The 22,500-nt window shown below is 33.4% G+C and overlaps 1 long non-coding RNA gene across 1 annotated transcript in view; it reads right to left on the bottom strand.

Annotated features, from left to right (window-relative positions):
- Positions 1-22,500, bottom strand: part of LOC136853463 (uncharacterized) — a 568,042-nt gene that overhangs the window by 462,349 nt on the left and 83,193 nt on the right. The gene's annotated exons all lie outside the window — the stretch shown is intronic.

The following is a 22,500-nucleotide window of genomic DNA, read 5'->3' as shown; positions in this document are numbered from 1 at the left end:
CCAACATGAAAGTTTGATAAGAAAGAAGCAAGAGAAGTATATAAAGATGTCTGGATAAAATACTGGGTCTAGCAGAAATGTTTTTCGAATGAGGCGTAACAGTTGAAAGTAAAGCGTAAATACGAGATACTGTCAATTATCCTTTGGAAATAAAAAAAAAAAATTACAGAGGAAAAGCGTTTGTTAGATGATGTCGTAGTTTAGAATACATGGAAAACTCAATTGACGGGTATCAGAGTGAGAGGAGGAGACCGGAAATATATTTGATCATTGCTTGGTGAATAGGACATTTTAAACTGATTTAAGTTTATAATGGAATGGAAGAGGTCAAAATGTGACGGATAAAATAATTTGGACAAGTAAGTTTGATGAGGTTAAGAAGAGCATTTTTGAAATTCAATAAGGTCACTGGGACAGCAGGGGGTTTTTGTGGATAAAGGAGGTTAGGAAAAATGAAAGTTAAGTAGTAGAATGAAGAAGCTAAAAGCTTCAATATCTAGTTTAGAATGTAAATCAGGAAATAAGCATTCCCTTCAGTTTCTGCAGGTTATGGATGAAAAGGATTTTATATTTATTTAAATATTATCTCTACAAACAATGATTCATTCACAGTAATACAATAAGCTGAATCAGAATCTAAGTTGTTACAAAACTTTCTCATGATTAAATGTAATGGAGAATAAGAGAGAGAAAAATGGAAGAAAACACGACAAACTCAAAAGCACATGCAAGAGAGAGAGAGAGAGAGAGAGAGAGAGAGAGAGAGAGAGATGCATTTCCCTTGCCTTGGTACACAATCCATTCAGAAAGATGCTATCATCTTTACGCTCCCTGAGGCAAAGCTGGGCCAGAAGTCCCCCCCACTCGCCCCCCTACCCTTTCACAAACTTTAGGAAGTGTGACAATGAAGACGGTGTTTCAATCACCTCGTTAATTTTTGCCAGTTTTTTTTTTTATTACGGTTATAGTTCTTCCATATGCGGTTAATTTCAACTTTAAGAATTGAAATTGTTTCATTTTAATATTGTACATAAAATTTTTTGCCTCAAAAAGCACCTGGCTCTTACTCTGATCGCGATTTCATTTCCTGGTTTCTCAATGCATTTCGTCAATCTTATTAGGTATTTCCAACTTATATACTAATAGATAGATAGATAGATAGATAGATAGATAGATAGATAGATAGATAGATAGATAGATAGATATAGAAAGACAGATAAATAAAAGATTATACATGCGCACATTTTATATATACATATATATATATATATATATTTATATATATATATATATATATATATATATATATATATATATATATATATATATATATATATATATATATATACTGTATATATATATACTTAATTTGCCTTGTTGAAATTACTCCGGTCAACGAATTCCCCTAGAAACTCAGCATTATCAGTACCCAGGAAAATATAAAACGTTTGGTTTGAATCGCACTTTTTTTACTGGCTACTGAAGATTCGCCGATATGAAACTTTGGTCATAAGAAGGAAAGCTGGGATCTTGGTATGATAACAGTTACAGTAAAGTGGTGTTATTCGTTCTGAGTATATAGTACAAGGTGATTTTGTAGCAGGAAATGATGAATATGAAATGTATATAATTGTGATTAAACATCGCCACACTTAATTTGGTTAGAGTCAGGAACCGAGTAATTATGTACTGGAGGTTGCCACAATATGTCATCCCAAGCAACGAGAGTAAATTACTATTATTATAAGTTTTAGTGAAAAAATCTAGTGGACATCACCACAGGCGCAATATCAGTAATTTACAAACCGTTAAGTACATTTGACTGGGTTCATTATCATGATGAAATAATTCAGTTATAAAAAAAGTAATTTTAATGAAAATTTTGGCCAATACTTTGACATTAGAAAGTCCTGCCGTTTTCATTTAATTCAACTACTAAAAAATATATATATTTTCCTATTAAAACTGGTATCATGCATAGTTCCATACTTATTACCATGTTAATATACTGTAAACTTCATGTATAAATATGAAAAAGTTAAAAGTGAAATGGGTCGAAAACATTTCAACATTGAAGATATTATGATGCAAAAATATTAAAAAAAACTAAGTAGTCATGACTGGCAGTAGCTAATACATCACCTATTATGAGATTCAAAAACAAATAAAAAAACAGAACAAAAAAATAGTCGCAAAATTCTCCTATTTGGTGAATTTTGCGATTTTTTTTTTTTGTTCTGTTATTTATTTGTTTTTAAATCTCATAATAGGTGATATATTAGCTACTGCCAGTCATGACTACTTACTTTTTTTTATATTTTTGCATCATAATATCTTCAGTTAAACAAGCAATGTTGAAATGTTTTCGGCCCATTTCACTTTAATTTTTCCTTTTAAAAAGAGTCAATGTCTTGAAACGTTTTCGAAACTGAATGGGGTATGTAACAGTTGGTCTCCCATGTTCGTCTTTTACTTCTTATTAAATGTCCACAGAGCATTTAATAAGGAGTACTTAATTTTTCATATTTTTGCATCAAAAAAGTAAGTACTCATGACTGGCAGTAGCTAATATATCACCTATTATGAGAATGAAAAACAAATAAATAACAGAACGAAAAAAAACTAATCGCAAAATTCATCAAAGGAGGAGGAGGAGGAGGAGGAGGAGGAGAAGGAGGAGGAGGAGGAGGAGGAGAGGACGGGAAGATCCCTATCTATTATAGGATGAACTACTGTGCAGCCGATAAATAGGAAGCCCAAGACATACGAAGGATGAGCCGGTGAGGACTTCATACCACTAATGCAGACCAAAGGATAGATCTGAGAATATTCAGCTGCCAAGGCTGACGGCAGCCTTGGTAATGAAAAATAGCGCCGCTCTGCCGAAGGAGAAAGCAGTCAAGACAAATGCGGCGCATAAATTTTCGCGCCGAGTGGGGAATTGTGAGTCTCCTGAGCAAAGCCACCCATGTTTGTCAAACTACTACTACTCTGAGAAGGCGTCTGCACTATCACAGAAATCAAGGCCATATTTTTTTCTCTTTCAGTATTTTTATGGAGCATCAGGTTATTTTATATTGTTTCAGAATCTATGGATCTTTCCTAGATAGTGAGCCCAAGCGAAGTTCGGGGGTCGTTATCTAGAACTAATATTTCTTTTGGGGTCATTATCTTTATGATATTTACAGTGTTTTGTTTATGTTTTTACGGTCATTCCCAACGTCCTTGTACTAAACACGCCGCAAAGGTGGATGCATACCGGGTTAAAATCCTTGGAGGTCACTATCTAGGAAAGGTCCGAATCTATCCACTTACACCAGAGGTTTTCAACCTGGGGGTCGCAATCACCAGAGGGGTCGCCAGCCTTTTTTCTGGGGGTCGCGAGATCGTTCTTGAGAGAGGGTATGATTTAGCTATTTTCAACTTCACCGCCGTTACACGAAGCAACACCTGATCATCAGGCCAAAGCAGTCTATAATTCAACTTATTTAACAGAAATAGCTATAACAATATCTTTTTAATACAAGTAACAAATTTATTACAGTGCAGTGCTATTTTTGTACTAGGACATTACATATGATTAGGGTTACCGTACGCCCCGACACTCGTCCCGGATTTGAGGCCTTGTCCTGGGCGTCCCGGTCAGTCAGAAAAATGTCCCAGAATGTTCAAGACAAGCAGTCAGTCACCCAACAATGTTCCATGTTCAGTGGGAACGTGTGTATACAGCAAATTAACAGGGAAAATCATGTTTGCAGATAGACTTTGGATCCGTCAGAGCAAAAAGGCCTAACAGATTTGGAAGCAGAAATGAATAGCAAAAAAATCGTGTTTTCAAGATAAACTTGTGACCCGTCAGAGGATAAAATGCCTAACAGATTTGGAAGAAGGAATGAATAAATACGTATAGATAGGTTTGCAACCCGTCATACTGAATATAGATTCCTTTTATAATGTCTTTGGTTGATGAAAATACGGTAACCATACATATTATTGAATAAAAAAAATTTTAAAGGGCGTCATCGGTCATACTGAGTTGCTCATAAGGCGTCGCGATATGAAAAAGGTTGAAAACCACCGACTCACACTACAAGTTACCAGCAAAACAAGAGACTCAAGGTGAACGAACTGATACCAGCAGAGACAAAACTCTACGGTTGTAGACCCACAGATTCCAATTACTCTCCTTAAGATGTAGTTAAAGCGGTGGTTGTAGAGTTACGGTCCAAAGCCAGCGACAATAAACTGTCAAGATAATACCGACATAAGACTGACGCAGAAGAGGTATCTGGAAATTACATGAGCCAAGTCTAAACGTCTAAACACCTTCATAATACGTCCTACCATCCAGGATTAATCCTGCTACCATAAACCAGGAGGCAGGCGGCGTTTCCAGCGGACGTAGGGGCCCAGGTAGCCAGAAGATAATTGCACAAACCTAAGCGACGGCACAATTGATTTATCTGGGAATTACATTAGCCTATCAGAAGTCAATGCGACTGTTTATTAGGCAAAGCATCTATGACGTCACCGCAATGCTTTTCTAGCCGCATGTAGCACTGTATAATAATTCTACTCATACTATAGGTTTTTTTTTTTTGTAACTTCATCTGAGGATTGTCTGCTTGATACTGCTATAAGTACTTAATGTTAGTATATAATCAATTTAAAAAATGTGGCTGTTTTTTAACACTCCGGGATCCTGTGAATATTGAAAAATAGAAAATAAGACAACACTGAATAAAAAACAGAAATAATAGTTTACGGAGAGCGGAGAGTAACAGGAAAGTAAGAGTAAGAATAAAGGCAATTGAAGCAAAAAATTAAAATGACTTCTACAGAGCAGAGGCAATGACATCAAGATAAAGCTAAATAATATACACACATATATACATATACATGTATACATAAATATATATATACATATACATATACAATACATATACATAAAATATGTATATATATGGTATGTGTATATCTGTATTTGAGTACTTACTGTCACTCCTCTGCACATTTGGGAAAAAACATCACTACTAAAAGAATTCCACCTTCGTTGCAGCATAAGTAATTTGAACTTACCTTAATGAGAGTAAGATAAGGAATGAAAATAGTAAAACGCACTAAGTTATGTTAGTGAAATATTAGCAAGATGAGAGCAAAAACTAATATTTTTAGTAGGAATGAGTATTCCTTTTCAACAGAAATCTAGTAACACTGTGGAAGACCGGGAAGATTTTGGTAATGAGATACACATGAATGGCATTTCATGGCACCAGAGTATTTTCCGGTAACAGTTATGCAAACTTAAAATTTCACATTACTGACTTAGTAAACAGAACTAAAACATAATAGGAGAAAAGCGAACAAAATGTAAAAACTGCCCTGAAATTCACCATGATCATCCTCATTAGATTTACATCCAAAATGACGGGATTTGAAAGGTGAGACGTAATCGCTCAACAGATATTTCAGTAAATGGATCACCGAACAATGCATATTCTGATGTTACAGGGCACAGAGATCCGGTTGTAATCTTTCATGGCTTTGTGCTCTTTTCCTTTACGAATGAACTAATTTCTCCATTATGGTGACTGCTGTTTTATACTGGCGATTCTTTGTAATTGTGAGCGTACTAACTTCGATTTTTATATCATCTCAGACGAACGAGAGAAAAAGGAATGAAATAAAAGAAGAAAGGTTGTGGTTAGAGACGAAAGAAGCGCTAGACCTGCCGCTTCAAGAAGGAAATAGTTACAAATTTAGACCCAGTGTATGTGAGAAGACGTAGGCACATCGATGTTACGCAGCTGCCCGAGAAGGTCAATAGATGTATGTTCAAAGCTGCGGGATAAGAAGATGAGTCATGGACCGAGTGGAATGGTTGGCGTTTGCAGATGTTCCCACCCTGACTGGGGATGTGAAAGAGAAACTGCAGAGGCTATTGAAAGGGTCCGAAAGTGTTTGCAGAGGGAGAAAGCTGAGAATAAATTATGGGCCAGGGCAAAGTTATGCGGGGAAATGGAGACCAAGAAAACGGAGAAAGAATGTTTAATATGGATGGGTGGAAAATGGGAGTGGGTGATTCATATTAGCATTATCCAAAGTTCTCTAAGCGCTTTCTTCATAATTCTGGGGACGTTTTGCTATGTTAAAATGATAAAACTTGATTTATTTCCAATTACCTGGAAAGCATCGTTTCATTTAGGTAAAAACAAAATTAACAGAAACTATCACCGACATCAATAATGCCATCAATATCGAGAAACCCAACAGATTTAGAAATGATTAAGAAAATTATCAATTATGGAGAAGTTGAAAAGTTCACCATCACCATCATTATTTCAAATGACACCATCTGGGTTCAAATATGGTAGATGAGATTTTTCAAAGAGAATAAGGCTGAGAAATTTAATGCACTTTATCTAATTATCATTATTTCTCCCGTTCGATGCGTAAATCCCATTTGCTTCTTGACAATAATCAATAAATCATAAACAATACAATTATTTATGATTTACCCAAGAGCGACTTGTACCTATTAGGACATGCTTTGCCATTATTCAACCAAAACTGTCCTTCATAAGAACAATTAATATTCTTATGCAATGAAAGATAAAATCTCCAACTACGGATTATTGAACTTCTTCACTGGACGACGCTAATGAATTTCAGCCAGGCGGCAGCAACAGCCTCTGTTGCAGCCGGGTGAGTGCAAGCTTTAGGCAAAATATTTCATTCAACGTTAATTACAATAATTAAAGGTAAACATCACGGAACTGTAAGTCCTCGAATGGATAACACTTGCATACTCACCGCTACAATGAAAAAACGTCAGAGTAAATGCAAATCCAGATATGTTAGTCAGAATGAATATGCAAAGACTAAAAGTAGCGCGTGTAATTACTGCTTTCATATGGATCAAGGTTATATATTTCTTTGACCAAACAAAACGTTATTTTCATTAGCAGAAATTGTGGAATTCCGTGGCGCAAAAGAATTAATTTATCTATTCAATTGTATATTTTATGTCTTTGAAATGCTAATTGCCATCAGAGAATTCCGCATGGATATTTGGCAAATTGTATTTCCTTTTATATTAGCAAAAATTATAATCGAGTTATGAAATGCATTTGCGTTAGTAAAATAATTATATTTGGGACTGTTATTGTTTATTCATAGTTGCGAAGAGATTTCGCTGGGGTTCCGAGACTTTTAATTAGCGTTGCAATTAAACCTCTTATCCGGGATACGAAACAGAGAGAGAGAGAGAGAGAGAGAGAGAGAGAGAGAGAGAGAGAGAGAGAGAGAGAGAGAGAAGAAACCAGAATACCCTTACCAACACCGTTGTCTTGGACAAACAACAATGATCTAGAAATAAAACAGAAATGTAAACCGGCTGACCTAACGCAAGGAGGAACATGAGGAAAAAAGGTATTCATGTCTTTTCTCATTATGAGGAGAAGTTGACACGGAAGCGTTTTTCTTTGTTTTCTTCCCTTTTCATGAAACACTCGGAGGTTTACGGTTACATTGCTCACTGCTTTACCTTCCAGGTAAAGGATTCATTTGTTAGAAACACACACACATATATATATACTGTATACAGATAGATATGTGTGTGTGTGCACGCGTGTGTATGTAGAGAGAGAGAGAGAGAGAGAGAGAGAGAGAGAGAGAGAGAGAGAGAGAGAGAGAGAGAGAGAGAGGTGGTTCATGAGAAAGAAAAATCAGCAATGAGATCAACAATCATCACTGAAATACTTAATAATGGATCAAAACCATGCGCAAAAAAATTCTTATGTATACATACTATATATATGTATATATATAGTATACAATATATGTACACAGGTGTGTGTATACGTAAGTATTTATGCATATACACTATGTATGTAAAGTGCCACAAATATACCATTCATATGAAACTGAATTCACTTTACCTTAGGATAACTAATATCCAAAGGAATTTACTTGACAAGTCCTCCTACCCTGAACAATATTGTCTAGTGACCACTGAATGGTTTTAGCTGCTGTCTTCCACATGCAGCCCTCTCAGGGTAAGAGTAATTTTCATATAGGCCTATATTGTCATGTATGTGGATGTTTTTCTCAAATTAAAGTGGTATAATACTTGAAAGACTAACATCATATACTGTATATTATATTTTATATATGTATACATATATATATATATATATATATATATATATATATATATATATATATATATATATATATATATATATATATATATATATATATATATATATATATATATATATATATATATATATATATATATATTATATATATATATATATATATATATATATGTGTGTGTGTGTGATGTCTTTATGGAAGTTTCCCACATTTCACAAATTTTCCCGATTTTTATCTCTATACCCACCCACCCACCTTATTCCTCACCTTTAATCGCACCCTATACCTCCACCCACGCACCATCCCACTCACTCCTTTCTCCTACGCATTGTCAAACGAACCCTTCCACGAAAACCCCCCTCCCACCCCAACACCAGCCCCCTCCCCACAGGTAAGGGGTCCAGTCTCATCGCAAAGCTGCACGTGAAGCTCGGTCTAGAATTCGACAAATTGCATAGCAAGAGAGGCTGTAAAGATGCACGTGGAATTGTAATTGACTTGATTTTTGTAAGTATTATAGATACAAATCTTTAATTTTTCTCTCTCCCTTTAGTTTTCTGTAAAAGAAAACTATTGAGATGGCTATTTGTTTGTCCATCCGCAGTTTTTCTGTCCGCCCTCAGATCTTGAAAACTACTGAGGCTAGAGGGCTGCAAATTGGTATGTTGATCATCCACCCTCCAATCATCAAACATACCAAATTGCAGTCCTCTAGCCTCAGTAGTTTTTATTTAAGGTTAAAGTCAGCCATGATCGTGCGTCTGGCACCGTTATAGGTGGCAACAACACAAGCCACTACCGGGCCGCGGCTGAGAGTTTCATACAGCATTATCCTTCGGCGCATTTTTTATGTTATTTTTCTCTTTTTCTCCCGCTATTCTTTTATCATACATTTTTCCTCGAAATAAATAACTGAAGTTGGTTTTCTTTATAGACTGTAATTTTTTATTTGTGCTTTGCCTTATGCATTCGTATTCATTCTGAAAACTCGTCAATTTTTCTAGAAGTACTTTCATCAATTTCCAGTGGAGTTGAGCACTTGGGATCCCTCGCTCATCCTGTCATTTTATGGTGTTTGTGGTTTACCTCCTGTATCTGTCATTTTTATCACGTTAACGATGTTCTTTTTATTTATGATTCTTACATCTAGCAGTCTGTAACACCACAGCTGATGCATTATTGCAAATCCTGCAACGTAATCATTATGTAATTCTTACGTAGGTGGCAGCTGAATGACTTAATGAAAATACAGTTCACCAAGCTTTCCGTTTCATACGCATTTTGGGTATCCTCGTTAATACGTTCTAATTAACCATGCTAACTGGTGCCCAGAACTTGCATTAAAGAACATTAGGTTCGAAGGTCTTAAATTTAATAAGTTTTAGAAACAACATGAAGTAATAATTCAGTTTCGTTTTCTTTTTTGCATATCCCTGCAATCTGATATTATATCAACTAACTACTGTAGTTGATTCCTGGGCTTGTCTAAACCATAGGCACTCTCTGGTGCAATCTCATTGTCTTGCTTCACCAGTTAACTTCTAGTAAAGTTGTTTTAAGGGAATTTGGGTCTAGTTATTCAGAATGTTACCTTGAAAGCGCAACATCATTACTCATTATTTATGAAAATGAGAAGGTTCTACACTATCATATATCGCTACTAATCTACATTATAACAACAACAAGCAAAGCAAAACTTCTTATGACCTTTCACACGAAATCTCTATGTGCTAATGGCGTATATGTCCTTGGAACAGCTGCCCTGCAAAAGTGTTAATCGGGTTCTTTAAACAGGGATACGAGTTTTACGCACACACTCACACACACACACACTGGTCATGAAACACATATCACTGATAATTTCCCTTGGTTGTAAGTTATCTCCGAGGTATAGTGAATTTAACATTAAACGACATTTGTGGATTAACATTTGTAAATATAAAACTTGTCCCAGTGTGACAAAAATATATATATATATATATATATATATATATATATATATATATATATATATATATATATATATATATATATATATATATATATATATATACACACAATGTATATATATATATATATGTATATATTATATATACAGTATATATATGTGTGTGTGTGATGGAAGTTAAAGCAGGATAGATAACAATTTGTTACAAAATGCAAATGACGATGCTCTACGAGGAGGAAAACCCATCATAAACGGAACTGTAACGGCCAACGTCCATCCTGCAAGCAGTACGAAGGGCATAAATAGTATCGCATGCTCTTAACCAAAAATGTCGCCACATCCTAAGAGGGGTATGGACCCCCGGTCAGCCGAGCTCTGAAAGAATAACCTAAGATATATATACAGTTGCTAGAGTGAGGAATGTAGTTCTCGCCAAGTTTCATGATACTGGAATGACTAAGAATGGTCTGACAAGAAGACTGACCAGCTACCCTCAGGGCGGTGCCATCAACTGGCACTACTGGGAAAAGAATGGACTCCGACTCACAACAGAAGTATTAGTAGTAGGAACAAATATATTTTACCACTTAATAAATCCACTCTACCTTTCAGTTCCTGACCCTTTATATATTAAAAAGGGAAAACAGTGGGTTAACTTACAATGTGTAGAATTATTCTTATTACATACTGTGAAACTCCTCCGTAACCTTCGGACAATCTCCGAGGATCAACAGACTGCCCGCTGATTGAACAAGTGAGAGAGAGAGAGAGAGAGAGAGAGAGAGAGAGAGAGAGAGAGAGAGAGAGAGAGAGAGAGAGAATAACTGGTTCCACCTCACCAATCAAAATCCCCTTCCTCGGCTTGTCATTTCCACTAATACTTACTCCTGTACCATGATTGGTTAACGATTGAATTTCTTCTCACAGAATGTATATAAATAACCATCTGTTCTCCTTTGGTATTCATACTTCGCTGGAAATGAAACCTTGTCGGTTTTGAAGTGTTTGAACAAATAAACTACTTTGAAACAAAATTAGTTATTCCATATGACTGAAATTTTACTGAATACTGAAAATGAAAAACCTTTCCGCCAACCTGAAAGAATTGCACACACGAACGCACATACACACACACACATATATATACAGTATATACATATATATATATATATATATATATATATATATATATATATATATATATATATATATATATATATATACATATATATATATATATATATATATATATATACATATACATATATATATATATATATATATATATATATATATATATATATATATATATATATATATATATATATATATAAAGCATAAGACACAGAAAGTACCACTTATAACATTTCATGTGGGTTCATTTAACCGTAGGTATTCTGAAAAAAAATACCTCTCAAGGTTAAAATCTCTCTCTCTCTCTCTCTCTCTCTCTCTCTCTCTCTCTCTCTCTCTCTCTCTCTCTCTCTCTCTCTCCTTTTACTTCTTCAATTTTACATTTCTACCTGTTTCCGCATTTCTAAACGAAACAAATCATTGGTAAAACTCTTCACGAAGTATTCTAAGACAAAAGAAAGAAATTAAAAAGAAATAAAATAGATTTCTGCAGAGAACACAAGCTAATGATTACTTAACCATTCCTATGATTGTGTTCATTCCCTATCAGGCCGCTCAGGGTTTTTGCTTCTGAAAACTTGAAATTGGGTTGGCATTTTTGATATCTCGAGATTTCCCCCTCAGATTTAGGAAGCACGATTTTTAAGCGTGTAGTTTAAAACGTGAGCAGTAGTTGGTGTTAGTTTTCTCTTTTTGTCGTTTTCATACGGTATTTGGGTTTACGACATGTTTTCACGCTCATATCTATCCATATGTGTATGCGAATGCGCGCACACACAAATAATATATATATATATATATATATATATATATATATATATATATATATATAAAATGAAACAAGTTACCTACGTGCATTATGAATTGAAGTAAAGGTAAGAAAATTAACATAAATAGCAGGATAATTTTGTTTACTATAACAATATCTGAAACAAACTTGAGTAACCCTCTATGAATCCCTATAAGTTTGGGAAACTATTCACCAAGTCCAATTTCTGTGGCCTATCTAAAAGCAAATAACTCATAAAAATACAGAAGGAATTCCACTGTTTGTCGCAGGAGGGCATGGGCGATTAGACACACCTTAGGCGTGAAATCGTCCACGACTGCTAAGACAAAGCTTCGTAGACGAGCGTGACCACAACCTGCCTAGGGGGATCGTCTAACACATCATGACTTAGTCGATGGATCGTGAAAACCTGCCAACAGCAACTGACCCCTTCTTCCTTCCCGCACCCCTTGCAACCAACGCGCGCCAAAAGGCCGGAGAATCGTATTTATTTACCCCGGTGGTCATGACTGATGCATTTTGAAAGGGCTCCTGAAATTTGATGGTTTCCATTTCAACCCGTACGAGTTCTGGGAATATGAGATTTTCCCTTTTTTTCGTTTTCGTTCTCCTTATTTTTGCTGGTGCGTTTAATTGGCAGCATGTAAACTGGCTTGGGAAAGGCATGGAAGAGGCTCTTTCTTTTCATGTTTTAATTTTCTTTTTTTTTTCATTCTCATATTCGCTCTCAATACACGCGTATGCAAGCTCGAGCCCGCACACAAGCAGATAATTATATATATATATATATATATATATATATATATATATATATATATATATATATATATATATATATATATGTATATATATGTATATGTATATATATATGTATATGTATATATATGTATAAATATATATATATATATATATATATATATATATATATATATATATATATATATATATATATATATATATGTATATAAGAGAATCCCACGGGAAAATGACAGGCAGAAGTTCAGTACCAAGCGCTTTCACGTTTATTAACGCATCGTCTGGGCACAAATGAGACACAGATGAAAAGAAGGTTACAAAGTAAACAAAAAGAACAAGAATACCAGATGGTTAATTGTCAAAGGGTAATAAACAGAAAGATAATCCAGGATAATCCGGGGTTAAGCGGCCACAAACTAAAACCATAGACCTAACTACAAGAGATACCGAAGTTTAGGCATGCAAAATCCAAAAACATGATTGTAGAAAACTGAATACTAAATGGTTAATTGTCAAAGGGTAATAAACAGAAAGGTAATCCAGGGTAATCAGGGATCACGCGGTCACAAACTAAAACCATATATTTAACCACGAGAGATACGGAGTCTTACCCATTCAAATTCCAGAACCATGTATAAAACTGAATACTAATTTTGCTTATATTTATCAACAACTTTTTTAATTATGAAGACATCAAGTTTAAACAAACCAAGACTTAAATTTGGAACACTTCCATTATTCGACTTGATAAAACAAGATTCAATGATATTCCTTTTAATGTGTCGTTGCACGGAACTAAAGATCTTGCTTCACTCCACTTAATAGGATGATCTAATTCTCTCATATATACGAGTAATGCATTCGATATTTGGTCAGTTCTCACAGAATATTGGTGTTGTTTGATTCGATGTGAAAGTGATTTTTCCAGTTTGTCCATAATATATTTTATCACACTTTTACCAGGAGTTTCATGGATGCAGCTAGAAACATCTTTAGGAGAAGTTTTTATTAATAAACTCTTAACATTAAAATTACAAATTCTAGGAATTTGTAAAAACCTTTCAACGTATGGTAATTTGAGAATATTATGCTTACTAAATTCAAGTTTGTTATTATTTGAATAAAGTGTCTTCCTGGCTCTTTTCCATGCTACATTTACAAAGGTCCTTGGGCATTAAAGTTTCAAAGCAATATCATAAATAGTTTTGATCTCAGCATCAATGAACTGCAGGCTACAATCGTGTAAAGCCCTTAGAACATTCCGATAAAGACAGAGAATTTAACATTTTGATGATGAATGGAATAATAATGAACAAAAGAAGCATGTTAGTTGATTTCCAAAAGACTGAAATGGTGAAATTTGTATCATGTCTATGGACAGTTACATCAAGAAAATTCAAATTACAATTTCTTCTTCCTCTACGGTAAATTTTATAGAAATTCCTGGAAATTTTCGTGAACTAGCCAGATACAGAAAAGATCATCCACATACTTAAATATAACTTTTCAGGGCAAATTCTTGGTAAGAATTTTGTCTCAAAAAATTCCATGTACATATTGCTAAGGACAGGAAATAACTGATTACCCATAGCCATGCCGAACTTTTGTACAAAAAATTCCCCATTAAAACAAAATCTTTGACACATAACCTTACAAGATTAGTGAGGTTTGCTACAGTTAAAGGAATATCATAACTTTCTAACTCTTCCTCTAAAAATTCAAGTAAATCATCTATAGGCACTTTTGTAAATAAAGAGACATCAAAATTAACCATAGTAAAATCAAAATTCAAATTCAAACAATTCAATTTGTTTATAAAGTCGACATTATTTTTTACATTCATATTAGAAATTTTCCTACCAGAGGTGTATGAATTTTTACAAGCCATTTAGATAAATTATACGATACTGAGCCAGCTGAACTAATGACTGGTCTAAAAGCGTTACTGATTTTGTGTGTCTTGACTAAACCGCAGAGATATGGTAGGGAGCAGCACTGAGTTGTAAACTGCGTTAATAAACGTGAAAGCGCTTGGTACTGAACTTCTGCCTGTCATTTTCCTGTGGGATTCGCTTATAAACTGGAGTCACGTGTATCTACTGTGATTTTTTTGAAGCATATATATATATATATATATATATATATATATATATATATATATATATATATATATATATATATATACGTGTGTGTGTGTTGTGTACGTGGGTATGTATGTATAGGAATATATAACTTATAATTCCTACTAAACTTTTTTTATAAAACTGGAAAGCAGGTTTTACCATAAGCGTACTTTAATTGCTGGTTAATGAAAGTGCCCACAAAATCGATTTCATTCACAGTCTCATGGCCGATCATGCTCAATGATAGTTTTATGTTGTTCGGAAATTATAAAATATATCGTTTGTTGCAGAGGCTTGAATACGAGTCGATTTCAACATTTGCAGACTAGTCTCCTTCATTCTAGTGCGATATACTTTTGCGTAAATGACTCTCATGCACAGATATAAATACCTAGAAGCTATCTATTTTCTTCTTGAGAATTATTATTCTTACAGGAAACAATCCTGGACTTTTCATTATCCCCCAGATATTACTAGAAGAATACAAGACAAGCTTTACAAAGGATATGATACCAGAAAAGTTCATAGTCATTATTGTGCTACTTTTCAGGTTTAATATAAACTTCTTGACTTTCCCAGACCGATGCAGAAAAGCTTGCAATTATAGTTGCCTGTAAGTGGCTTAATATTGTGAAAATAAAATGAAACACGTTTGTTTCAGTGACAAATATATATATATAATATATATATATATATATATAAATGTATATATATATACATATATATGTAAATATATATATGTATATATATACATTTTATATATACATATATATACTGTATATATATATATATATATATATATATATATATATATATATATATATATATATATATATATATATATATATATATATATATATATATACTTGTCACTGAAACAAACGTGTTTCATTTTATTTTCACAATATTAAGCCACTTACAGGCAACTTTAATTGCAAGCTTTTCTTCGTTCTGTATTCACTCTTCACTTCATTACTCGAAGTTCGTAGAATTATAAAAGAAAGCCACTTTTTAATAATTCCTTTTATTCTCGTCTCCATAGCGAGCTTTCGGACTGTACTTCGTCCATAATCTTGCTAGACTAAAATATTTACATCATTTCGTGACCAAACATAACTATTACATATAGGTAAACAAGTGGTTAAAATATTACAATTGTCATGGAATTACTGCTAACATGTAACAAGTCAAAGAATGGGCAACTGTCAATGGTTAAAACAAGAGAATAACTATACAAGGAATTAGGTGTTTAACAAATCGAAAATAAACTAACATAAATATATGTACTCTTATGTATAGATATATAAAACTAAAAAATGTTCAGAACTTCGCTAAAAACAAAACAAAAAAAAAAAAATGGTCAGTGCTTAAAAATGTTGAGAAACCTTTCGCATCCTTCGTCTTGAGAGTTTAAGGAAGGTTTCAGGTCTTTTATTAAGATGGCTTCTGTCATCCTCAAGTACCCCACAGAATTCTTACACGTTCAGTAAGCTGTCTTTTCGTTATTTTTGTTTTGCCATGAAAGTCTACAAGGTGATTTTTGATTGATCCTGTCTGTGTGTGGATGCGAAATCTCTCTCCGACAGTTTTTAACCAAAACGAAAGTATTGTAACCCGGAGAGCTGATAAAAGCAACGTTTTCGTTATCTTGGACAAGAGTTACTATGAGAGAGAAATTCAAGAATTGCTCTCTGACCAAACGAAGCTTAAGATCATTCACAAAGACCCCAGTGAAGACCTTAAACGTCAAATAAATAAACATATAGGCACCATCAACAGCAATAGTAAATCCCTCAAGATGAGTAAGTGTGTCGGAAAGTATAAACCCGGTTATGTATATGGTAATCCAAAAATCCACAAGTATCTAGTGAACCCTCCGTCACGCCCCATAATTTCACAAGTTGGAACCGTCAAATATGAGATATCTAAACAACTGCACACTATTATTAAAAGATATATCCCAAAAAAGTATGCAGTTGAATCCACGTACGAATTTATAGCTCTTTTGAAAGACAGAAAACCTTCAGGGAAATTGGCCTCATTAGTCGTTGAGAGTCTATTTACTAACGTTCCAGTCCAAGAGACTATAGAGACAATTATGGAGAACGTGTATCATCACCCTGAAATAGCTGCTCCTGACATTCCTCCTGCAACGTTGAAAGCTCTTTTGGAACTTTGTACAACAAAAACACCGTTTAGGAATATTAACGGTGACTTATATTTATGGTGTGAATGAGTTAGTATGGGAAGTGCTCTGGGCCCCACATTTGCAGAATTTCATATGTGTGATTTAGAGAATCAGGTGTTTGAACACAACCCCTTTTTAAAACCCACCATGCATGTACGACATGTTGATGATTGTTTTATTGTTGTTGACAATGTAAATTTGTTACTAAGGCTAAAGTCTAAATTTGAAGAGGAGTCTGTTCTTAAATTTACTTTTGAACTGGGAAAAAATAATTCCTTGCCGTTTTTGGATGATTTAGTTACTTTATCCAATAACACTGTAAAAACTTCGGTGTATGTAAAGTCAACTAATCTCGGAGACTGTGTCAATTTCAATGGTGCCTGCCCCGAAAAATACAAAATAGGAGTAATTATGACTTTATTACATAGAGGGTATAGGGTTTGCGGCGACTGGGATTCCTTGCACAATGAAATTACCGGAATAAAACAAATGTTAACAAATAATAACTTTCCCATGGAAGTAATAGATGAAACTGTTAAAGAGTTTTTGAATAAAGTCACATGAATGAGTCGTTACCAACTGGCGAAGAAAAACAACAAGTCAACTTCTTTTTTCAAGGACAAATGTCAAGTTGCTACAAAGTAGAAGAAAAGCGGCTGAAAAAGATTGTTTCTAATCATGTAAAACTTGTTGATGAAAATGATAATGTCTGTCTCAAGATTTATCATAAAAATAAGAAATTAAAAAACCTATTCATTCGAGATAGACCAGCTTTAAAGGAGGTTCTGACAGTCATCATGTGGTATATCAGTATTCCTGCAACCTGGTAGGATGTAATTTCGCCACATATATTGGATATACCACTTGCACTGTCTGAGAGAAATTTCGCATGCACACACACAGACAGGATCAATCGAAAATCACCTTGTAGACTTTTATGGCGAAACAAAAATAACGAAAAGACAGCTTACTGAATGTGTAAAAATTTTATGTGGTAATAATTCTGTGGGGTACTTGAGGATGACAGAAGCCATCTTAATAAAAGACATGAAACCTTCCTTAAACTCTCAGGACGAAGGATGCGAAAGGCTTCTAAACATTTTTAACCATTTTTTATTTTTTATTTTTTTTTTTTCGTTTTTAGCGAAGTTCTAACATTTTCTAGTTTTATATATCTATGCATAAGAGTACATATATTTATGTTAGTTTATTTTCGATTTGTTAAACACTTAATTTCTTGTATAGTTATTCTGTTGTTTTAACCATTGACAGTTGCTCACTCTTTGACTTGTTACATGTTAGCAGCAATTCCATGACAATTGTAATATTTTAACCACTTGTTTACTTATTTGTAATTGTTACGTTTGGTCATGAAATGATGTACATATTTTAGTCTAGCACGATTATGGCCGAAGCACAGTCCGAAAGCTCGCTATGGAGACAAGAATAAAAGGAATTATTAAGAAGTGGCTTTCTTTTGTAATACTACGAACTTCGAGTAATGAAGTGAAGAGTGAATACAGAACACTGGAAAGAACCAGTATCAAGATAGATGAAGTTCGCAGTCATCTATCGTTCAACGAAACCTGCATAATAAACAAAATGCTGCCATATATATATATATATATATATATATATATATATATATATATATATATATATATATATATATATATATATATATATATATATATATATATAGCATCGAGTTAGGGGAAGGAGAATTCCTTGTATTTCCTTTCAATGTACTTTATTGTGCTGACGTTTTCAGGACCATGTGTCCCATTTTCAAAGCTTTGAAAATGGGACACATGGTCCTGAAACGTCAGCACAATAAAGTACATTGAAAGGAAATACAAGGAATTCTCCTTCTCCCCTAACTCGATGCTGTTCATCAGGTTTACAGCAACTGCCTTCGACTTTGATATATATATATATATATATATATATATATATATATATTTATATATATATATATATATATATATATATATATATATATATATATATATATATATATATATATATATATATATATATCAGGTTGAAAGAGGTAAAGGCATGCATGTCTCTCACAAGATCAGGTTTATTATGCCAACGTCTCACATCACATGGTGCATCCTCAAGGCTGGAAAATTACGGACTATAAATACTTAAAACGTCACTTATGCAACGGGAAAACCGTCTTTAAAAATTTTAAACATTTACAAATACAAAAATTAAAACAAGAACTTGAAAGGAACACCTACCAAGGCAAGAGGTAAAAAGTGACTAAAAAGACAGGGAGAAAATAAACATACAAAAGAAACTATAACGAACGCGAGACACATACATGCCTTTACCTCTTCAACCTGAGATGTTTGTTTGGTCTGTTTCCCCATGATTCTTTTTTATATATATATATATATATATATATATATATATATATATATATATATATATATATATATATATATATATATATATATATATATATATATATATATATATATATATATATATATATATAACCTGAGATGTTTGTCAGGTCTGTTTCCCCATGATTCTTTTTTATATATATATATATATATATATATATATATATATATATATATATATATATATATATATATATATATATATATATATATATATATATATTTATATATATATATATATATATATATATATATATATATATATATATACATATATATATATGTATATACATATATATACATATATATATATATATATATATATATATATATATATATATATATATATATATATATATATATATATATATATATATATATGTATATATATATATATATATTAGTATTTAGTGGCTGTCGTGGGACTTATTCTAGGCCTACTTAACAACATGAATAGCGTTAGGCATTATCAACAGTTGCCTTGCATAAATTTTAATCAAGTGGCTTCAAGCTAGTCCCTATTACATCTCCAGCTTTAGAACATGGTATGAGCGCATAAATTATTTCCAAGATAAATCTCTCTCTCTCTCTCTCTCTCTCTCTCTCTCTCTCTCTCTCTCTCTCTCTCTCTCTCTCTCTCTCTCTCTCTCTCTCTCAAAATCCTGAGTAGTGAGAGGAAATCTTCTCTTGACAGCATCTGTTTCACCTTCTTACTAAATTCCTTGACGTTTTCTACTCACTTTTGTAATCTCGCGCACGACACTGTTTTATTAATATCTGTGCCTAATAACCTGGGTAGGAAGGAACATGGAAAGGTTGCTTTTATGCATAAAACAGCGTTCAGTCTTTCATCTCGGGTTGAGTTCGTTTCTGAAATAAAAATCTCCTTTTTTCTGTTTATCAACATAGAATTTTTAGATCACACAAGTCATAACGTAATTTGATGTAATGAATGCTACAAAAGAAAGGAAGATGTCTAAAAATTTTAAAATACAACTATGAATTTTATCACAGATTACATATATATCTTTCTTTTTTTATGAGAAATGCAATTAATGCACCGTAGAAACATATGCTATCATTTTTAAAATGCACATGTTTCCATCCATATAACTGACTTCAGTTACTGCATTAAATTGGCAAAATAATAAACAGTAAATATGAAGTAACTGGAAAAGATCATTTCAATTAGAAATGTGTGCTTCCCGAAATGAAGAGCAAATGTAACATGTAACATGTAAATTCTTCCAATATAAACTCGATGGGACGTTTTTCCAACGTCTGATTACTTATTTGATGTAAGGACAAAGTGTTTGTAAGAGAAAATAATATTGGCTTCTCTCTTCTCTTTTTGTTTCCAAGATTTACATAGGTTAGAGAACAGAGATTATGTTTACTTGTTACCCTCACGTAAGAGGTGATAAGACTACCCGTACAGTATATTGAAAGTGTTTGTCTATTTGATAGACAAATAGATACAAAGGCACCTAAGCAAACACAAATACTGACGCGCATACGTAAGGACTGAGACAAACAGACAGAGAGGCAGACATGCTTGAGCTCTCAGGAAAAGGTGAATATTAAATATAAAGCATTAAAGGGGGAAATGAAACAAGGTATGACTCCTGACCTGTTTCGTCTGACTTGGACATTTTAAAGCGGACCGGTACAAATTAGCAGTGATTTGAAATATATATGGTATAAATTCGCAGAGATTTAAAACAAAATATATGCTGATGTGAAAATACAATCCGACTCATTATAAAATGTAAACGAAAAACTTACCACGGATAATAAAAACGTGCTTTTATACTTTATATTTTTTACCCTTTTTTTACAGCATGTTAGAAGTTAATGAGGAACTAGTGCACAGGACCTAAATATTCATTACTGATAAAATTTACTACTTTACTATTAGGTCTAAATTGGGCGATCCTTTTAACGTAAGTATTTAGTGTGAAGAACGAACTGACAGGAAGTACTTTATAGCTAAAACAAAATGGGGTACTGCTACATAACAACAGAGTCAGAGTGTGGATGGTTGTAATTTTACCCTGAAAAGGTCATTAAACTTTTATGTACATGCTAATTAAGTGGGGTCTAATCAAATACGAGTCCTGGGCTGTGTACTCCGTCACTCAAAAAGAAGAAAATTCCTAATTGGCAACTCCAACTCTGCATTCCATACTTAATATCTCATACATGATTAAACATATCCTATTGCTGAGTTACTATTTATCTTGAAGAGTTCATAGTTTATAAATGTTGCTGACATTAAATAAAGGATGCAATATTTACTGGGGACTATGAATCCAATACGAATTGCTACATAAATCTATGTCCTTTCAGACCTCGTCAGCCTCTTCCTGATGTTCATCAGATCTTATATTGACCTGGACCCTTTTTATCCAAAACATTTACTAGCAAAGGTTATTTTTCATAGCCTTTGTTGGTTGTTTGTATTTTTTCTTGTGTCCTCGCTAGTTTTCCCGCTCTCGCGTAGTTACGGTAACCCTCGTAGCCCACTCAAAATAAAACTTCAATGTGGCAATGAATACGAGTACGCGGGAAAAGAACCAATATTAAATGTACACGGAATCTGCAGTAAGAGTCAATACTTATGTGTGACTCAAGCTCATGTTTGTATTGATGAATGTACTAATTAATGCTAACTGTGACGAAGGTACACTATATTATTCGATGAATCTGAATATGCACGCTTGGCATTAATGCAATATTTAAGATCATCATTATAAATGACGATAAATGTATTTCTTATGTGTGAAACAAAACTAGGCTCACGCTCGTTTCTGATACTTAGTAAATTATTACTCTCTGTGAGGAAACGATTTCCAGAAAATGAACTGAAGAACCGTCTAAGCCCGTGCAGACTTAATAAATGAGGAAATAAATGAGGGAATGAGTGCAATTAACGTAATCTATTCGATGTATCCTGTGAGAGCTTCAAAATTCTTTTATGAATA

Source organism: Macrobrachium rosenbergii, chromosome 27, assembly GCF_040412425.1.
Source record: "Macrobrachium rosenbergii isolate ZJJX-2024 chromosome 27, ASM4041242v1, whole genome shotgun sequence".
NCBI classification, from domain to species: domain Eukaryota; kingdom Metazoa; phylum Arthropoda; class Malacostraca; order Decapoda; family Palaemonidae; genus Macrobrachium; species Macrobrachium rosenbergii.
The sequence above is the reverse complement of the archived record's forward strand: the minus strand, read 5'-3'. Positions and strand labels throughout refer to the sequence as shown.